Source organism: Lithobates pipiens, unplaced genomic scaffold (assembly GCF_037356315.1).
Source record: "Lithobates pipiens isolate NorthernLeopardFrog02 unplaced genomic scaffold, aLitPip1_a1.2 Scaffold_8, whole genome shotgun sequence".
NCBI classification, from domain to species: Eukaryota; Metazoa; Chordata; class Amphibia; order Anura; family Ranidae; genus Lithobates; species Lithobates pipiens.
This window is the reverse complement of record NW_027507903.1, coordinates 271,327,383-271,342,391: the sequence shown is the minus strand read 5'-3', so window position 1 is coordinate 271,342,391 and position 15,009 is coordinate 271,327,383. Positions and strand designations below refer to the sequence as shown.

General features: G+C 45.9%; 18 non-coding genes across 18 annotated transcripts; all 18 read left to right on the top strand.

Moving 5' to 3' along the window:
- Positions 1–413: 413 nt before the first annotated feature.
- TRNAV-AAC (transfer RNA valine (anticodon AAC)) lies at positions 414–486 on the top strand. The gene has a single exon. It is a non-coding gene; the product is annotated as a tRNA-Val (tRNA).
- A 739-nt stretch (positions 487–1,225) lies between these two features.
- TRNAV-AAC (transfer RNA valine (anticodon AAC)) lies at positions 1,226–1,298 on the top strand. Its single transcript has one exon. It is a non-coding gene; the product is annotated as a tRNA-Val (tRNA).
- Positions 1,299–1,409: 111 nt separating this feature from the next.
- TRNAV-CAC (transfer RNA valine (anticodon CAC)) lies at positions 1,410–1,482 on the top strand. The gene has a single exon. It is a non-coding gene; the product is annotated as a tRNA-Val (tRNA).
- A 1,367-nt stretch (positions 1,483–2,849) lies between these two features.
- Positions 2,850–2,922, top strand: TRNAV-AAC (transfer RNA valine (anticodon AAC)). The gene has a single exon. It is a non-coding gene; the product is annotated as a tRNA-Val (tRNA).
- Positions 2,923–3,661: 739 nt separating this feature from the next.
- Positions 3,662–3,734, top strand: TRNAV-AAC (transfer RNA valine (anticodon AAC)). The gene has a single exon. It is a non-coding gene; the product is annotated as a tRNA-Val (tRNA).
- A 923-nt stretch (positions 3,735–4,657) lies between these two features.
- Positions 4,658–4,730, top strand: TRNAV-CAC (transfer RNA valine (anticodon CAC)). The gene has a single exon. It is a non-coding gene; the product is annotated as a tRNA-Val (tRNA).
- Positions 4,731–6,280: 1,550 nt separating this feature from the next.
- Positions 6,281–6,353, top strand: TRNAV-CAC (transfer RNA valine (anticodon CAC)). The gene has a single exon. It is a non-coding gene; the product is annotated as a tRNA-Val (tRNA).
- A 555-nt stretch (positions 6,354–6,908) lies between these two features.
- Positions 6,909–6,981, top strand: TRNAV-AAC (transfer RNA valine (anticodon AAC)). Its single transcript has one exon. It is a non-coding gene; the product is annotated as a tRNA-Val (tRNA).
- Positions 6,982–7,720: 739 nt separating this feature from the next.
- On the top strand, positions 7,721–7,793 carry TRNAV-AAC (transfer RNA valine (anticodon AAC)). The gene has a single exon. It is a non-coding gene; the product is annotated as a tRNA-Val (tRNA).
- A 923-nt stretch (positions 7,794–8,716) lies between these two features.
- On the top strand, positions 8,717–8,789 carry TRNAV-CAC (transfer RNA valine (anticodon CAC)). The gene has a single exon. It is a non-coding gene; the product is annotated as a tRNA-Val (tRNA).
- Positions 8,790–9,344: 555 nt separating this feature from the next.
- On the top strand, positions 9,345–9,417 carry TRNAV-AAC (transfer RNA valine (anticodon AAC)). Its single transcript has one exon. It is a non-coding gene; the product is annotated as a tRNA-Val (tRNA).
- Positions 9,418–10,156: 739 nt separating this feature from the next.
- On the top strand, positions 10,157–10,229 carry TRNAV-AAC (transfer RNA valine (anticodon AAC)). Its single transcript has one exon. It is a non-coding gene; the product is annotated as a tRNA-Val (tRNA).
- Positions 10,230–11,152: 923 nt separating this feature from the next.
- Positions 11,153–11,225, top strand: TRNAV-CAC (transfer RNA valine (anticodon CAC)). The gene has a single exon. It is a non-coding gene; the product is annotated as a tRNA-Val (tRNA).
- A 555-nt stretch (positions 11,226–11,780) lies between these two features.
- On the top strand, positions 11,781–11,853 carry TRNAV-AAC (transfer RNA valine (anticodon AAC)). The gene has a single exon. It is a non-coding gene; the product is annotated as a tRNA-Val (tRNA).
- Positions 11,854–12,776: 923 nt separating this feature from the next.
- Positions 12,777–12,849, top strand: TRNAV-CAC (transfer RNA valine (anticodon CAC)). Its single transcript has one exon. It is a non-coding gene; the product is annotated as a tRNA-Val (tRNA).
- Positions 12,850–13,588: 739 nt separating this feature from the next.
- Positions 13,589–13,661, top strand: TRNAV-CAC (transfer RNA valine (anticodon CAC)). The gene has a single exon. It is a non-coding gene; the product is annotated as a tRNA-Val (tRNA).
- A 555-nt stretch (positions 13,662–14,216) lies between these two features.
- On the top strand, positions 14,217–14,289 carry TRNAV-AAC (transfer RNA valine (anticodon AAC)). Its single transcript has one exon. It is a non-coding gene; the product is annotated as a tRNA-Val (tRNA).
- Positions 14,290–14,400: 111 nt separating this feature from the next.
- On the top strand, positions 14,401–14,473 carry TRNAV-CAC (transfer RNA valine (anticodon CAC)). The gene has a single exon. It is a non-coding gene; the product is annotated as a tRNA-Val (tRNA).
- The last annotated feature ends 536 nt before the right edge of the window (positions 14,474–15,009 follow it).

Here is a 15,009-nt window from a genome sequence, read left to right as displayed (position 1 = left end):
GTTTATGAGCTGACCATCGCTGTAAGTGTTTGGTGTTTAGGCAAACTTGTTTTCTGGACCCAAAGGCAATTGGAATGTGGACTTTGGTTCTCCTGCTTAGTCAGCTGAGCTGGAAAACCTGACGACCATTGGCGTATGTTTTCAGCTGACCTGGTGAGAAAAGTGTGTGGAAAAGCTAGAGGTGATATCCATGACTCAGTGTATCTTGCCAGTACTGGCTGTTTTGAGGATGTTATTTGTATCAAGTTAGGCATCCGAGATGGGCTTTCTTCCTTCTTTGCTTCATTACCAAAGAGTATTATTTGCAAGGACGGTAAACTGAACTCAGGTTATCAACCAACCAGAAGCAAATAATAGCTAATACGGTGACCCCAACCTCCGAGCAACCAACCCGAAAAGTGCTGTCGTGATAGGTTTCTGTAGTGTAGTGGTTATCACGTTCGCCTAACACGCGAAAGGTCCCCGGTTCGAAACCGGGCAGAAACAATTTGAGCGCACTAGTGCTTTTTGTCAATGTCACTTTCAGCAGCTCTTTTCACCGATCTTACTTTAGGGTAGACTTTCGGTCTGCAAGGCTCAAAAAAACAGCATGAATGGGTTTCTGTAGTGTAGTGGTTATCACGTTCGCCTCACACGCGAAAGGTCCCCAGTTCGAAACCGGGCAGAAACAGTGCTTACCTTTAACTTTTTCACAGTCTGGCAAACTCAAAGCTCTTGCCATGCCTTGCCCCTCTGGCAGCCGTAAGCCAAATCTGCCAATACAAAGCACAGTTTAGGTGCAACACCTTCAATGTGAGCTCTTTTTCTTCACTGTTTATGAGCTGACCATCGCTGTAAGTGTTTGGTGTTTAGGCAAACTTGTTTTCTGGACCCAAAGGCAATTGGAATGTGGACTTTGGTTCTCCTGCTTAGTCAGCTGAGCTGGAAAACCTGACGACCATTGGCGTATGTTTTCAGCTGACCTGGTGAGAAAAGTGTGTGGAAAAGCTAGAGGTGATATCCATGACTCAGTGTATCTTGCCAGTACTGGCTGTTTTGAGGATGTTATTTGTATCAAGTTAGGCATCCGAGATGGGCTTTCTTCCTTCTTTGCTTCATTACCAAAGAGTATTATTTGCAAGGACGGTAAACTGAACTCAGGTTATCAACCAACCAGAAGCAAATAATAGCTAATACGGTGACCCCAACCTCCGAGCAACCAACCCGAAAAGTGCTGTCGTGATAGGTTTCTGTAGTGTAGTGGTTATCACGTTCGCCTAACACGCGAAAGGTCCCCGGTTCGAAACCGGGCAGAAACAATTTGAGCGCACTAGTGCTTTTTGTCAATGTCACTTTCAGCAGCTCTTTTCACCGATCTTACTTTAGGGTAGACTTTCGGTCTGCAAGGCTCAAAAAAACAGCATGAATGGGTTTCTGTAGTGTAGTGGTTATCACGTTCGCCTCACACGCGAAAGGTCCCCGGTTCGAAACCGGGCAGAAACAGTGCTTACCTTTAACTTTTTCACAGTCTGGCAAACTCAAAGCTCTTGCCATGCCTTGCCCCTCTGGCAGCCGTAAGCCAAATCTGCCAATACAAAGCACAGTTTAGGTGCAACACCTTCAATGTGAGCTCTTTTTCTTCACTGTTTATGAGCTGACCATCGCTGTAAGTGTTTGGTGTTTAGGCAAACTTGTTTTCTGGACCCAAAGGCAATTGGAATGTGGACTTTGGTTCTCCTGCTTAGTCAGCTGAGCTGGAAAACCTGACGACCATTGGCGTATGTTTTCAGCTGACCTGGTGAGAAAAGTGTGTGGAAAAGCTAGAGGTGATATCCATGACTCAGTGTATCTTGCCAGTACTTGCTGTTTTGAGGATGTTATTTGTATCAAGTTAGGCATCCGAGATGGGCTTTCTTCCTTCTTTGCTTCATTACCAAAGAGTATCATTTGCAAGGACGGTAAACTGAACTCAGGTTATCAACCAACCAGAAGCAAATAATAGCTAATACGGTGACCCCAACCTCCGAGCAACCAACCCGAAAAGTGCTGTCGTGATAGGTTTCTGTAGTGTAGTGGTTATCACGTTCGCTTAACACGCGAAAGGTCCCCGGTTCGAAACCGGGCAGAAACAATTTGAGCGCACTAGTGCTTTTTGTCAATGTCACTTTCAGCAGCTCTTTTCACCGATCTTACTTTAGGGTAGACTTTCGGTCTGCAAGGCTCAAAAAAACAGCATGAATGGGTTTCTTTAGTGTAGTGGTTATCACGTTCGCCTCACACGCGAAAGGTCCCCGGTTCGAAACCGGGCAGAAACAGTGCTTACCTTTAACTTTTTCACAGTCTGGCAAACTCAAAGCTCTTGCCATGCCTTGCCCCTCTGGCAGCCGTAAGCCAAATCTGCCAATACAAAGCACAGTTTAGGTGCAACACCTTCAATGTGAGCTCTTTTTCTTCACTGTTTATGAGCTGACCATCGCTGTAAGTGTTTGGTGTTTAGGCAAACTTGTTTTCTGGACCCAAAGGCAATTGGAATGTGGACTTTGGTTCTCCTGCTTAGTCAGCTGAGCTGGAAAACCTGACGACCATTGGCGTATGTTTTCAGCTGACCTGGGGAGAAAAGTGTGTGGAAAAGCTAGAGGTGATATCCATGACTCAGTGTATCTTGCCAGTACTTGCTGTTTTGAGGATGTTATTTGTATCAAGTTAGGCATCCGAGATGGGCTTTCTTCCTTCTTTGCTTCATTACCAAAGAGTATCATTTGCAAGGACGGTAAACTGAACTCAGGTTATCAACCAACCAGAAGCAAATAATAGCTAATACGGTGACCCCAACCTCCGAGCAACCAACCCGAAAAGTGCTGTCGTGATAGGTTTCTGTAGTGTAGTGGTTATCACGTTCGCCTAACACGCGAAAGGTCCCCGGTTCGAAACCGGGCAGAAACAATTTGAGCGCACTAGTGCTTTTTGTCAATGTCACTTTCAGCAGCTCTTTTCACCGATCATACTTTAGGGTAGACTTTCGGTCTGCAAGGCTCAAAAAAACAGCATGAATGGGTTTCTGTAGTGTAGTGGTTATCACGTTCGCCTCACACACGAAAGGTCCCCGGTTCGAAACCGGGCAGAAACAGTGCTTACCTTTAACTTTTTCACAGTCTGGCAAACTCAAAGCTCTTGCCATGCCTTGCCCCTCTGGCAGCCGTAAGCCAAATCTGCCAATACAAAGCACAGTTTAGGTGCAACACCTTCAATGTGAGCTCTTTTTCTTCACTGTTTATGAGCTGACCATCGCTGTAAGTGTTTGGTGTTTAGGCAAACTTGTTTTCTGGACCCAAAGGCAATTGGAATGTGGACTTTGGTTCTCCTGCTTAGTCAGCTGAGCTGGAAAACCTGACGACCATTGGCGTATGTTTTCAGCTGACCTGGTGAGAAAAGTGTGTGGAAAAGCTAGAGGTGATATCCATGACTCAGTGTATCTTGCCAGTACTGGCTGTTTTGAGGATGTTATTTGTATCAAGTTAGGCATCCGAGATGGGCTTTCTTCCTTCTTTGCTTCATTACCAAAGAGTATCATTTGCAAGGACGGTAAACTGAACTCAGGTTATCAACCAACCAGAAGCAAATAATAGCTAATACGGTGACCCCAACCTCCGAGCAACCAACTCGAAAAGTGCTGTCGTGATAGGTTTCTGTAGTGTAGTGGTTATCACGTTCGCCTAACACGCGAAAGGTCCCCGGTTCGAAACCGGGCAGAAACAATTTGAGCGCGCTAGTGCTTTTTGTCAATGTCGCTTTCAGCAGCTCTTTTCACCGATCTTACTTTAGGGTAGACTTTCGGTCTGCAAGGCTCAAAAAAACAGCATGAATGGGTTTCTGTAGTGTAGTGGTTATCACGTTCGCCTCACACGCGCAAGGTCCCCGGTTCGAAACCGGGCAGAAACAGTGCTTACCTTTAACTTTTTCACAGTCTGGCAAACTCAAAGCTCTTGCCATGCCTTGCCCCTCTGGCAGCCGTAAGCCAAATCTGCCAATACAAAGCACAGTTTAGGTGCAACACCTTCAATGTGAGCTCTTTTTCTTCACTGTTTATGAGCTGACCATCGCTGTAAGTGTTTGGTGTTTAGGCAAACTTGTTTTCTGGACCCAAAGGCAATTGGAATGTGGACTTTGGTTCTCCTGCTTAGTCAGCTGAGCTGGAAAACCTGACGACCATTGGCGTATGTTTTCAGCTGACCTGGTGAGAAAAGTGTGTGGAAAAGCTAGAGGTGATATCCATGACTCAGTGTATCTTGCCAGTACTTGCTGTTTTGAGGATGTTATTTGTATCAAGTTAGGCATCCGAGATGGGCTTTCTTCCTTCTTTGCTTCATTACCAAAGAGTATCATTTGCAAGGACGGTAAACTGAACTCAGGTTATCAACCAACCAGAAGCAAATAATAGCTAATACGGTGACCCCAACCTCCGAGCAACCAACCCGAAAAGTGCTGTCGTGATAGGTTTCTGTAGTGTAATGGTTATCACGTTCGCCTAACACGCGAAAGGTCCCCGGTTCGAAACCGGGCAGAAACAATTTGAGCGCGCTAGTGCTTTTTGTCAATGTCGCTTTCAGCAGCTCTTTTCACCGATCTTACTTTAGGGTAGACTTTCGGTCTGCAAGGCTCAAAAAAACAGCATGAATGGGTTTCTGTAGTGTAGTGGTTATCACGTTCGCCTCACACGCGAAAGGTCCCCGGTTCGAAACCGGGCAGAAACAGTGCTTACCTTTAACTTTTTCACAGTCTGGCAAACTCAAAGCTCTTGCCATGCCTTGCCCCTCTGGCAGCCGTAAGCCAAATCTGCCAATACAAAGCACAGTTTAGGTGCAACACCTTCAATGTGAGCTCTTTTTCTTCACTGTTTATGAGCTGACCATCGCTGTAAGTGTTTGGTGTTTAGGCAAACTTGTTTTCTGGACCCAAAGGCAATTGGAATGTGGACTTTGGTTCTCCTGCTTAGTCAGCTGAGCTGGAAAACCTGACGACCATTGGCGTATGTTTTCAGCTGACCTGGTGAGAAAAGTGTGTGGAAAAGCTAGAGGTGATATCCATGACTCAGTGTATCTTGCCAGTACTGGCTGTTTTGAGGATGTTATTTGTATCAAGTTAGGCATCCGAGATGGGCTTTCTTCCTTCTTTGCTTCATTACCAAAGAGTATCATTTGCAAGGACGGTAAACTGAACTCAGGTTATCAACCAACCAGAAGCAAATAATAGCTAATACGGTGACCCCAACCTCCGAGCAACCAACCCGAAAAGTGCTGTCATGATAGGTTTCTGTAGTGTAGTGGTTATCACGTTTGCCTAACACGCGAAAGGTCCCCGGTTCGAAACCGGGCAGAAACAATTTGAGCGCGCTAGTGCTTTTTGTCAATGTCGCTTTCAGCAGCTCTTTTCACCGATCTTACTTTAGGGTAGACTTTCGGTCTGCAAGGCTCAAAAAAACAGCATGAATGGGTTTTGTAGTATAGTGGTTATCATGTTCGCCTCACACGCGAAAGGTCCCCGGTTCGAAACTGGGCAGAAACAGTGCTTACCTTTAACTTTTTCACAGTCTGGCAAACTCAAAGCTCTTGCCATGCCTTGCCCCTCTGGCAGCCGTAAGCCAAATCTGCCAATACAAAGCACAGTTTAGGTGCAACACCTTCAATGTGAGCTCTTTTTCTTCACTGTTTATGAGCTGACCATCGCTGTAAGTGTTTGGTGTTTAGGCAAACTTGTTTTCTGGACCCAAAGGCAATTGGAATGTGGACTTTGGTTCTCCTGCTTAGTCAGCTGAGCTGGAAAACCTGACGACCATTGGCGTATGTTTTCAGCTGACCTGGTGAGAAAAGTGTGTGGAAAAGCTAGAGGTGATATCCATGACTCAGTGTATCTTGCCAGTACTTGCTGTTTTGAGGATGTTATTTGTATCAAGTTAGGCATCCGAGATGGGCTTTCTTCCTTCTTTGCTTCATTACCAAAGAGTATCATTTGCAAGGACGGTAAACTGAACTCAGGTTATCAACCAACCAGAAGCAAATAATAGCTAATACGGTGACCCCAACCTCCGAGCAACCAACCCGAAAAGTGCTGTCGTGATAGGTTTCTGTAGTGTAGTGGTTATCACGTTCGCCTAACACGCGAAAGGTCCCCGGTTCGAAACCGGGCAGAAAGAATTTGAGCGCACCAGTGCTTTTTGTCAATGTCACTTTCAGCAGCTCTTTTCACCGATCTTACTTTAGGGTAGACTTTCGGTCTGCAAGGCTCAAAAAAACAGCATGAATGGGTTTCTGTAGTGTAGTGGTTATCACGTTCGCCTCACACGCGAAAGGTCCCCGGTTCGAAACCGGGCAGAAACAGTGCTTACCTTTAACTTTTTCACAGTCTGGCAAACTCAAAGCTCTTGCCATGCCTTGCCCCTCTGGCAGCCGTAAGCCAAATCTGCCAATACAAAGCACAGTTTAGGTGCAACACCTTCAATGTGAGCTCTTTTTCTTCACTGTTTATGAGCTGACCATCGCTGTAAGTGTTTGGTGTTTAGGCAAACTTGTTTTCTGGACCCAAAGGCAATTGGAATGTGGACTTTGGTTCTCCTGCTTAGTCAGCTGAGCTGGAAAACCTGACGACCATTGGCGTATGTTTTCAGCTGACCTGGTGAGAAAAGTGTGTGGAAAAGCTAGAGGTGATATCCATGACTCAGTGTATCTTGCCAGTACTTGCTGTTTTGAGGATGTTATTTGTATCAAGTTAGGCATCCGAGATGGGCTTTCTTCCTTCTTTGCTTCATTACCAAAGAGTATCATTTGCAAGGACGGTAAACTGAACTCAGGTTATCAACCAACCAGAAGCAAATAATAGCTAATACGGTGACCCCAACCTCCGAGCAACCAACCCGAAAAGTGCTGTCGTGATAGGTTTCTGTAGTGTAGTGGTTATCACGTTCGCCTAACACGCGAAAGGTCCCCGGTTCGAAACCGGGCAGAAACAATTTGAGCGCACTAGTGCTTTTTGTCAATGTCACTTTCAGCAGCTCTTTTCACCGATCATACTTTAGGGTAGACTTTCGGTCTGCAAGGCTCAAAAAAACAGCATGAATGGGTTTCTGTAGTGTAGTGGTTATCACGTTCGCCTCACACACGAAAGGTCCCCGGTTCGAAACCGGGCAGAAACAGTGCTTACCTTTAACTTTTTCACAGTCTGGCAAACTCAAAGCTCTTGCCATGCCTTGCCCCTCTGGCAGCCGTAAGCCAAATCTGCCAATACAAAGCACAGTTTAGGTGCAACACCTTCAATGTGAGCTCTTTTTCTTCACTGTTTATGAGCTGACCATCGCTGTAAGTGTTTGGTGTTTAGGCAAACTTGTTTTCTGGACCCAAAGGCAATTGGAATGTGGACTTTGGTTCTCCTGCTTAGTCAGCTGAGCTGGAAAACCTGACGACCATTGGCGTATGTTTTCAGCTGACCTGGTGAGAAAAGTGTGTGGAAAAGCTAGAGGTGATATCCATGACTCAGTGTATCTTGCCAGTACTGGCTGTTTTGAGGATGTTATTTGTATCAAGTTAGGCATCCGAGATGGGCTTTCTTCCTTCTTTGCTTCATTACCAAAGAGTATCATTTGCAAGGACGGTAAACTGAACTCAGGTTATCAACCAACCAGAAGCAAATAATAGCTAATACGGTGACCCCAACCTCCGAGCAACCAACTCGAAAAGTGCTGTCGTGATAGGTTTCTGTAGTGTAGTGGTTATCACGTTCGCCTAACACGCGAAAGGTCCCCGGTTCGAAACCGGGCAGAAACAATTTGAGCGCGCTAGTGCTTTTTGTCAATGTCGCTTTCAGCAGCTCTTTTCACCGATCTTACTTTAGGGTAGACTTTCGGTCTGCAAGGCTCAAAAAAACAGCATGAATGGGTTTCTGTAGTGTAGTGGTTATCACGTTCGCCTCACACGCGCAAGGTCCCCGGTTCGAAACCGGGCAGAAACAGTGCTTACCTTTAACTTTTTCACAGTCTGGCAAACTCAAAGCTCTTGCCATGCCTTGCCCCTCTGGCAGCCGTAAGCCAAATCTGCCAATACAAAGCACAGTTTAGGTGCAACACCTTCAATGTGAGCTCTTTTTCTTCACTGTTTATGAGCTGACCATCGCTGTAAGTGTTTGGTGTTTAGGCAAACTTGTTTTCTGGACCCAAAGGCAATTGGAATGTGGACTTTGGTTCTCCTGCTTAGTCAGCTGAGCTGGAAAACCTGACGACCATTGGCGTATGTTTTCAGCTGACCTGGTGAGAAAAGTGTGTGGAAAAGCTAGAGGTGATATCCATGACTCAGTGTATCTTGCCAGTACTTGCTGTTTTGAGGATGTTATTTGTATCAAGTTAGGCATCCGAGATGGGCTTTCTTCCTTCTTTGCTTCATTACCAAAGAGTATCATTTGCAAGGACGGTAAACTGAACTCAGGTTATCAACCAACCAGAAGCAAATAATAGCTAATACGGTGACCCCAACCTCCGAGCAACCAACCCGAAAAGTGCTGTCGTGATAGGTTTCTGTAGTGTAATGGTTATCACGTTCGCCTAACACGCGAAAGGTCCCCGGTTCGAAACCGGGCAGAAACAATTTGAGCGCGCTAGTGCTTTTTGTCAATGTCGCTTTCAGCAGCTCTTTTCACCGATCTTACTTTAGGGTAGACTTTCGGTCTGCAAGGCTCAAAAAAACAGCATGAATGGGTTTCTGTAGTGTAGTGGTTATCACGTTCGCCTCACACGCGAAAGGTCCCCGGTTCGAAACCGGGCAGAAACAGTGCTTACCTTTAACTTTTTCACAGTCTGGCAAACTCAAAGCTCTTGCCATGCCTTGCCCCTCTGGCAGCCGTAAGCCAAATCTGCCAATACAAAGCACAGTTTAGGTGCAACACCTTCAATGTGAGCTCTTTTTCTTCACTGTTTATGAGCTGACCATCGCTGTAAGTGTTTGGTGTTTAGGCAAACTTGTTTTCTGGACCCAAAGGCAATTGGAATGTGGACTTTGGTTCTCCTGCTTAGTCAGCTGAGCTGGAAAACCTGACGACCATTGGCGTATGTTTTCAGCTGACCTGGTGAGAAAAGTGTGTGGAAAAGCTAGAGGTGATATCCATGACTCAGTGTATCTTGCCAGTACTGGCTGTTTTGAGGATGTTATTTGTATCAAGTTAGGCATCCGAGATGGGCTTTCTTCCTTCTTTGCTTCATTACCAAAGAGTATCATTTGCAAGGACGGTAAACTGAACTCAGGTTATCAACCAACCAGAAGCAAATAATAGCTAATACGGTGACCCCAACCTCCGAGCAACCAACCCGAAAAGTGCTGTCATGATAGGTTTCTGTAGTGTAGTGGTTATCACGTTCGCCTAACACGCGAAAGGTCCCCGGTTCGAAACCGGGCAGAAACAATTTGAGCGCGCTAGTGCTTTTTGTCAATGTCGCTTTCAGCAGCTCTTTTCACCGATCTTACTTTAGGGTAGACTTTCGGTCTGCAAGGCTCAAAAAAACAGCATGAATGGGTTTCTGTAGTGTAGTGGTTATCACGTTCGCCTCACACGCGCAAGGTCCCTGGTTCGAAACCGGGCAGAAACAGTGCTTACCTTTAACTTTTTCACAGTCTGGCAAACTCAAAGCTCTTGCCATGCCTTGCCCCTCTGGCAGCCGTAAGCCAAATCTGCCAATACAAAGCACAGTTTAGGTGCAACACCTTCAATGTGAGCTCTTTTTCTTCACTGTTTATGAGCTGACCATCGCTGTAAGTGTTTGGTGTTTAGGCAAACTTGTTTTCTGGACCCAAAGGCAATTGGAATGTGGACTTTGGTTCTCCTGCTTAGTCAGCTGAGCTGGAAAACCTGACGACCATTGGCGTATGTTTTCAGCTGACCTGGTGAGAAAAGTGTGTGGAAAAGCTAGAGGTGATATCCATGACTCAGTGTATCTTGCCAGTACTGGCTGTTTTGAGGATGTTATTTGTATCAAGTTAGGCATCCGAGATGGGCTTTCTTCCTTCTTTGCTTCATTACCAAAGAGTATCATTTGCAAGGACGGTAAACTGAACTCAGGTTATCAACCAACCAGAAGCAAATAATAGCTAATACGGTGACCCCAACCTCCGAGCAACCAACTCGAAAAGTGCTGTCGTGATAGGTTTCTGTAGTGTAGTGGTTATCACGTTCGCCTAACACGCGAAAGGTCCCCGGTTCGAAACCGGGCAGAAACAATTTGAGCGCGCTAGTGCTTTTTGTCAATGTCGCTTTCAGCAGCTCTTTTCACCGATCTTACTTTAGGGTAGACTTTCGGTCTGCAAGGCTCAAAAAAACAGCATGAATGGGTTTCTGTAGTGTAGTGGTTATCACGTTCGCCTCACACGCGCAAGGTCCCCGGTTCGAAACCGGGCAGAAACAGTGCTTACCTTTAACTTTTTCACAGTCTGGCAAACTCAAAGCTCTTGCCATGCCTTGCCCCTCTGGCAGCCGTAAGCCAAATCTGCCAATACAAAGCACAGTTTAGGTGCAACACCTTCAATGTGAGCTCTTTTTCTTCACTGTTTATGAGCTGACCATCGCTGTAAGTGTTTGGTGTTTAGGCAAACTTGTTTTCTGGACCCAAAGGCAATTGGAATGTGGACTTTGGTTCTCCTGCTTAGTCAGCTGAGCTGGAAAACCTGACGACCATTGGCGTATGTTTTCAGCTGACCTGGTGAGAAAAGTGTGTGGAAAAGCTAGAGGTGATATCCATGACTCAGTGTATCTTGCCAGTACTTGCTGTTTTGAGGATGTTATTTGTATCAAGTTAGGCATCCGAGATGGGCTTTCTTCCTTCTTTGCTTCATTACCAAAGAGTATCATTTGCAAGGACGGTAAACTGAACTCAGGTTATCAACCAACCAGAAGCAAATAATAGCTAATACGGTGACCCCAACCTCCGAGCAACCAACCCGAAAAGTGCTGTCGTGATAGGTTTCTGTAGTGTAATGGTTATCACGTTCGCCTAACACGCGAAAGGTCCCCGGTTCGAAACCGGGCAGAAACAATTTGAGCGCGCTAGTGCTTTTTGTCAATGTCGCTTTCAGCAGCTCTTTTCACCGATCTTACTTTAGGGTAGACTTTCGGTCTGCAAGGCTCAAAAAAACAGCATGAATGGGTTTCTGTAGTGTAGTGGTTATCACGTTCGCCTCACACGCGAAAGGTCCCCGGTTCGAAACCGGGCAGAAACAGTGCTTACCTTTAACTTTTTCACAGTCTGGCAAACTCAAAGCTCTTGCCATGCCTTGCCCCTCTGGCAGCCGTAAGCCAAATCTGCCAATACAAAGCACAGTTTAGGTGCAACACCTTCAATGTGAGCTCTTTTTCTTCACTGTTTATGAGCTGACCATCGCTGTAAGTGTTTGGTGTTTAGGCAAACTTGTTTTCTGGACCCAAAGGCAATTGGAATGTGGACTTTGGTTCTCCTGCTTAGTCAGCTGAGCTGGAAAACCTGACGACCATTGGCGTATGTTTTCAGCTGACCTGGTGAGAAAAGTGTGTGGAAAAGCTAGAGGTGATATCCATGACTCAGTGTATCTTGCCAGTACTGGCTGTTTTGAGGATGTTATTTGTATCAAGTTAGGCATCCGAGATGGGCTTTCTTCCTTCTTTGCTTCATTACCAAAGAGTATCATTTGCAAGGACGGTAAACTGAACTCAGGTTATCAACCAACCAGAAGCAAATAATAGCTAATACGGTGACCCCAACCTCCGAGCAACCAACCCGAAAAGTGCTGTCATGATAGGTTTCTGTAGTGTAGTGGTTATCACGTTCGCCTAACACGCGAAAGGTCCCCGGTTCGAAACCGGGCAGAAACAATTTGAGCGCGCTAGTGCTTTTTGTCAATGTCGCTTTCAGCAGCTCTTTTCACCGATCTTACTTTAGGGTAGACTTTCGGTCTGCAAGGCTCAAAAAAACAGCATGAATGGGTTTCTGTAGTATAGTGGTTATCATGTTCGCCTCACACGCGAAAGGTCCCCGGTTCGAAACTGGGCAGAAACAGTGCTTACCTTTAACTTTTTCACAGTCTGGCAAACTCAAAGCTCTTGCCATGCCTTGCCCCTCTGGCAGCCGTAAGCCAAATCTGCCAATACAAAGCACAGTTTAGGTGCAACACCTTCAATGTGAGCTCTTTTTCTTCACTGTTTATGAGCTGACCATCGCTGTAAGTGTTTGGTGTTTAGGCAAACTTGTTTTCTGGACCCAAAGGCAATTGGAATGTGGACTTTGGTTCTCCTGCTTAGTCAGCTGAGCTGGAAAACCTGACGACCATTGGCGTATGTTTTCAGCTGACCTGGTGAGAAAAGTGTGTGGAAAAGCTAGAGGTGATATCCATGACTCAGTGTATCTTGCCAGTACTTGCTGTTTTGAGGATGTTATTTGTATCAAGTTAGGCATCCGAGATGGGCTTTCTTCCTTCTTTGCTTCATTACCAAAGAGTATCATTTGCAAGGACGGTAAACTGAACTCAGGTTATCAACCAACCAGAAGCAAATAATAGCTAATACGGTGACCCCAACCTCCGAGCAACCAACCCGAAAAGTGCTGTCGTGATAGGTTTCTGTAGTGTAGTGGTTATCACGTTCGCCTAACACGCGAAAGGTCCCCGGTTCGAAACCGGGCAGAAAGAATTTGAGCGCACCAGTGCTTTTTGTCAATGTCACTTTCAGCAGCTCTTTTCACCGATCTTACTTTAGGGTAGACTTTCGGTCTGCAAGGCTCAAAAAAACAGCATGAATGGGTTTCTGTAGTGTAGTGGTTATCACGTTCGCCTCACACGCGAAAGGTCCCCGGTTCGAAACCGGGCAGAAACAGTGCTTACCTTTAACTTTTTCACAGTCTGGCAAACTCAAAGCTCTTGCCATGCCTTGCCCCTCTGGCAGCCGTAAGCCAAATCTGCCAATACAAAGCACAGTTTAGGTGCAACACCTTCAATGTGAGCTCTTTTTCTTCACTGTTTATGAGCTGACCATCGCTGTAAGTGTTTGGTGTTTAGGCAAACTTGTTTTCTGGACCCAAAGGCAATTGGAATGTGGACTTTGGTTCTCCTGCTTAGTCAGCTGAGCTGGAAAACCTGACGACCATTGGCGTATGTTTTCAGCTGACCTGGTGAGAAAAGTGTGTGGAAAAGCTAGAGGTGATATCCATGACTCAGTGTATCTTGCCAGTACTTGCTGTTTTGAGGATGTTATTTGTATCAAGTTAGGCATCCGAGATGGGCTTTCTTCCTTCTTTGCTTCATTACCAAAGAGTATCATTTGCAAGGACGGTAAACTGAACTCAGGTTATCAACCAACCAGAAGCAAATAATAGCTAATACGGTGACCCCAACCTCCGAGCAACCAACCCGAAAAGTGCTGTCGTGATAGGTTTCTGTAGTGTAATGGTTATCACGTTCGCCTAACACGCGAAAGGTCCCCGGTTCGAAACCGGGCAGAAACAATTTGAGCGCGCTAGTGCTTTTTGTCAATGTCGCTTTCAGCAGCTCTTTTCACCGATCTTACTTTAGGGTAGACTTTCGGTCTGCAAGGCTCAAAAAAACAGCATGAATGGGTTTCTGTAGTGTAGTGGTTATCACGTTCGCCTCACACGCGAAAGGTCCCCGGTTCGAAACCGGGCAGAAACAGTGCTTACCTTTAACTTTTTCACAGTCTGGCAAACTCAAAGCTCTTGCCATGCCTTGCCCCTCTGGCAGCCGTAAGCCAAATCTGCCAATACAAAGCACAGTTTAGGTGCAACACCTTCAATGTGAGCTCTTTTTCTTCACTGTTTATGAGCTGACCATCGCTGTAAGTGTTTGGTGTTTAGGCAAACTTGTTTTCTGGACCCAAAGGCAATTGGAATGTGGACTTTGGTTCTCCTGCTTAGTCAGCTGAGCTGGAAAACCTGACGACCATTGGCGTATGTTTTCAGCTGACCTGGTGAGAAAAGTGTGTGGAAAAGCTAGAGGTGATATCCATGACTCAGTGTATCTTGCCAGTACTGGCTGTTTTGAGGATGTTATTTGTATCAAGTTAGGCATCCGAGATGGGCTTTCTTCCTTCTTTGCTTCATTACCAAAGAGTATCATTTGCAAGGACGGTAAACTGAACTCAGGTTATCAACCAACCAGAAGCAAATAATAGCTAATACGGTGACCCCAACCTCCGAGCAACCAACCCGAAAAGTGCTGTCGTGATAGGTTTCTGTAGTGTAGTGGTTATCACGTTCGCCTAACACGCGAAAGGGCCCCGGTTCGAAACCGGGCAGAAACAATTTGAGCGCGCTAGTGCTTTTTGTCAATGTCGCTTTCAGCAGCTCTTTTCACCGATCTTACTTTAGGGTAGACTTTCGGTCTGCAAGGCTCAAAAAAACAGCATGAATGGGTTTCTGTAGTGTAGTGGTTATCACGTTCGCCTCACACGCGAAAGGTCCCCGGTTCGAAACCGGGCAGAAACAGTGCTTACCTTTAACTTTTTCACAGTCTGGCAAACTCAAAGCTCTTGCCATGCCTTGCCCCTCTGGCAGCCGTAAGCCAAATCTGCCAATACAAAGCACAGTTTAGGTGCAACACCTTCAATGTGAGCTCTTTTTCTTCACTGTTTATGAGCTGACCATCGCTGTAAGTGTTTGGTGTTTAGGCAAACTTGTTTTCTGGACCCAAAGGCAATTGGAATGTGGACTTTGGTTCTCCTGCTTAGTCAGCTGAGCTGGAAAACCTGACGACCATTGGCGTATGTTTTCAGCTGACCTGGTGAGAAAAGTGTGTGGAAAAGCTAGAGGTGATATCCATGACTCAGTGTATCTTGCCAGTACTTGCTGTTTTGAGGATGTTATTTGTATGAAGTTAGGCATCCGAGATGGGCTTTCTTCCTTCTTTGCTTCATTACCAAAGAGTATCATTTGCAAGGACGGTAAACTGAACTCAGGTTATCAACCAACCAGAAGCAAATAATAGCTAATACGGTGACCCCAACCTCCGAGCAACCAACCCG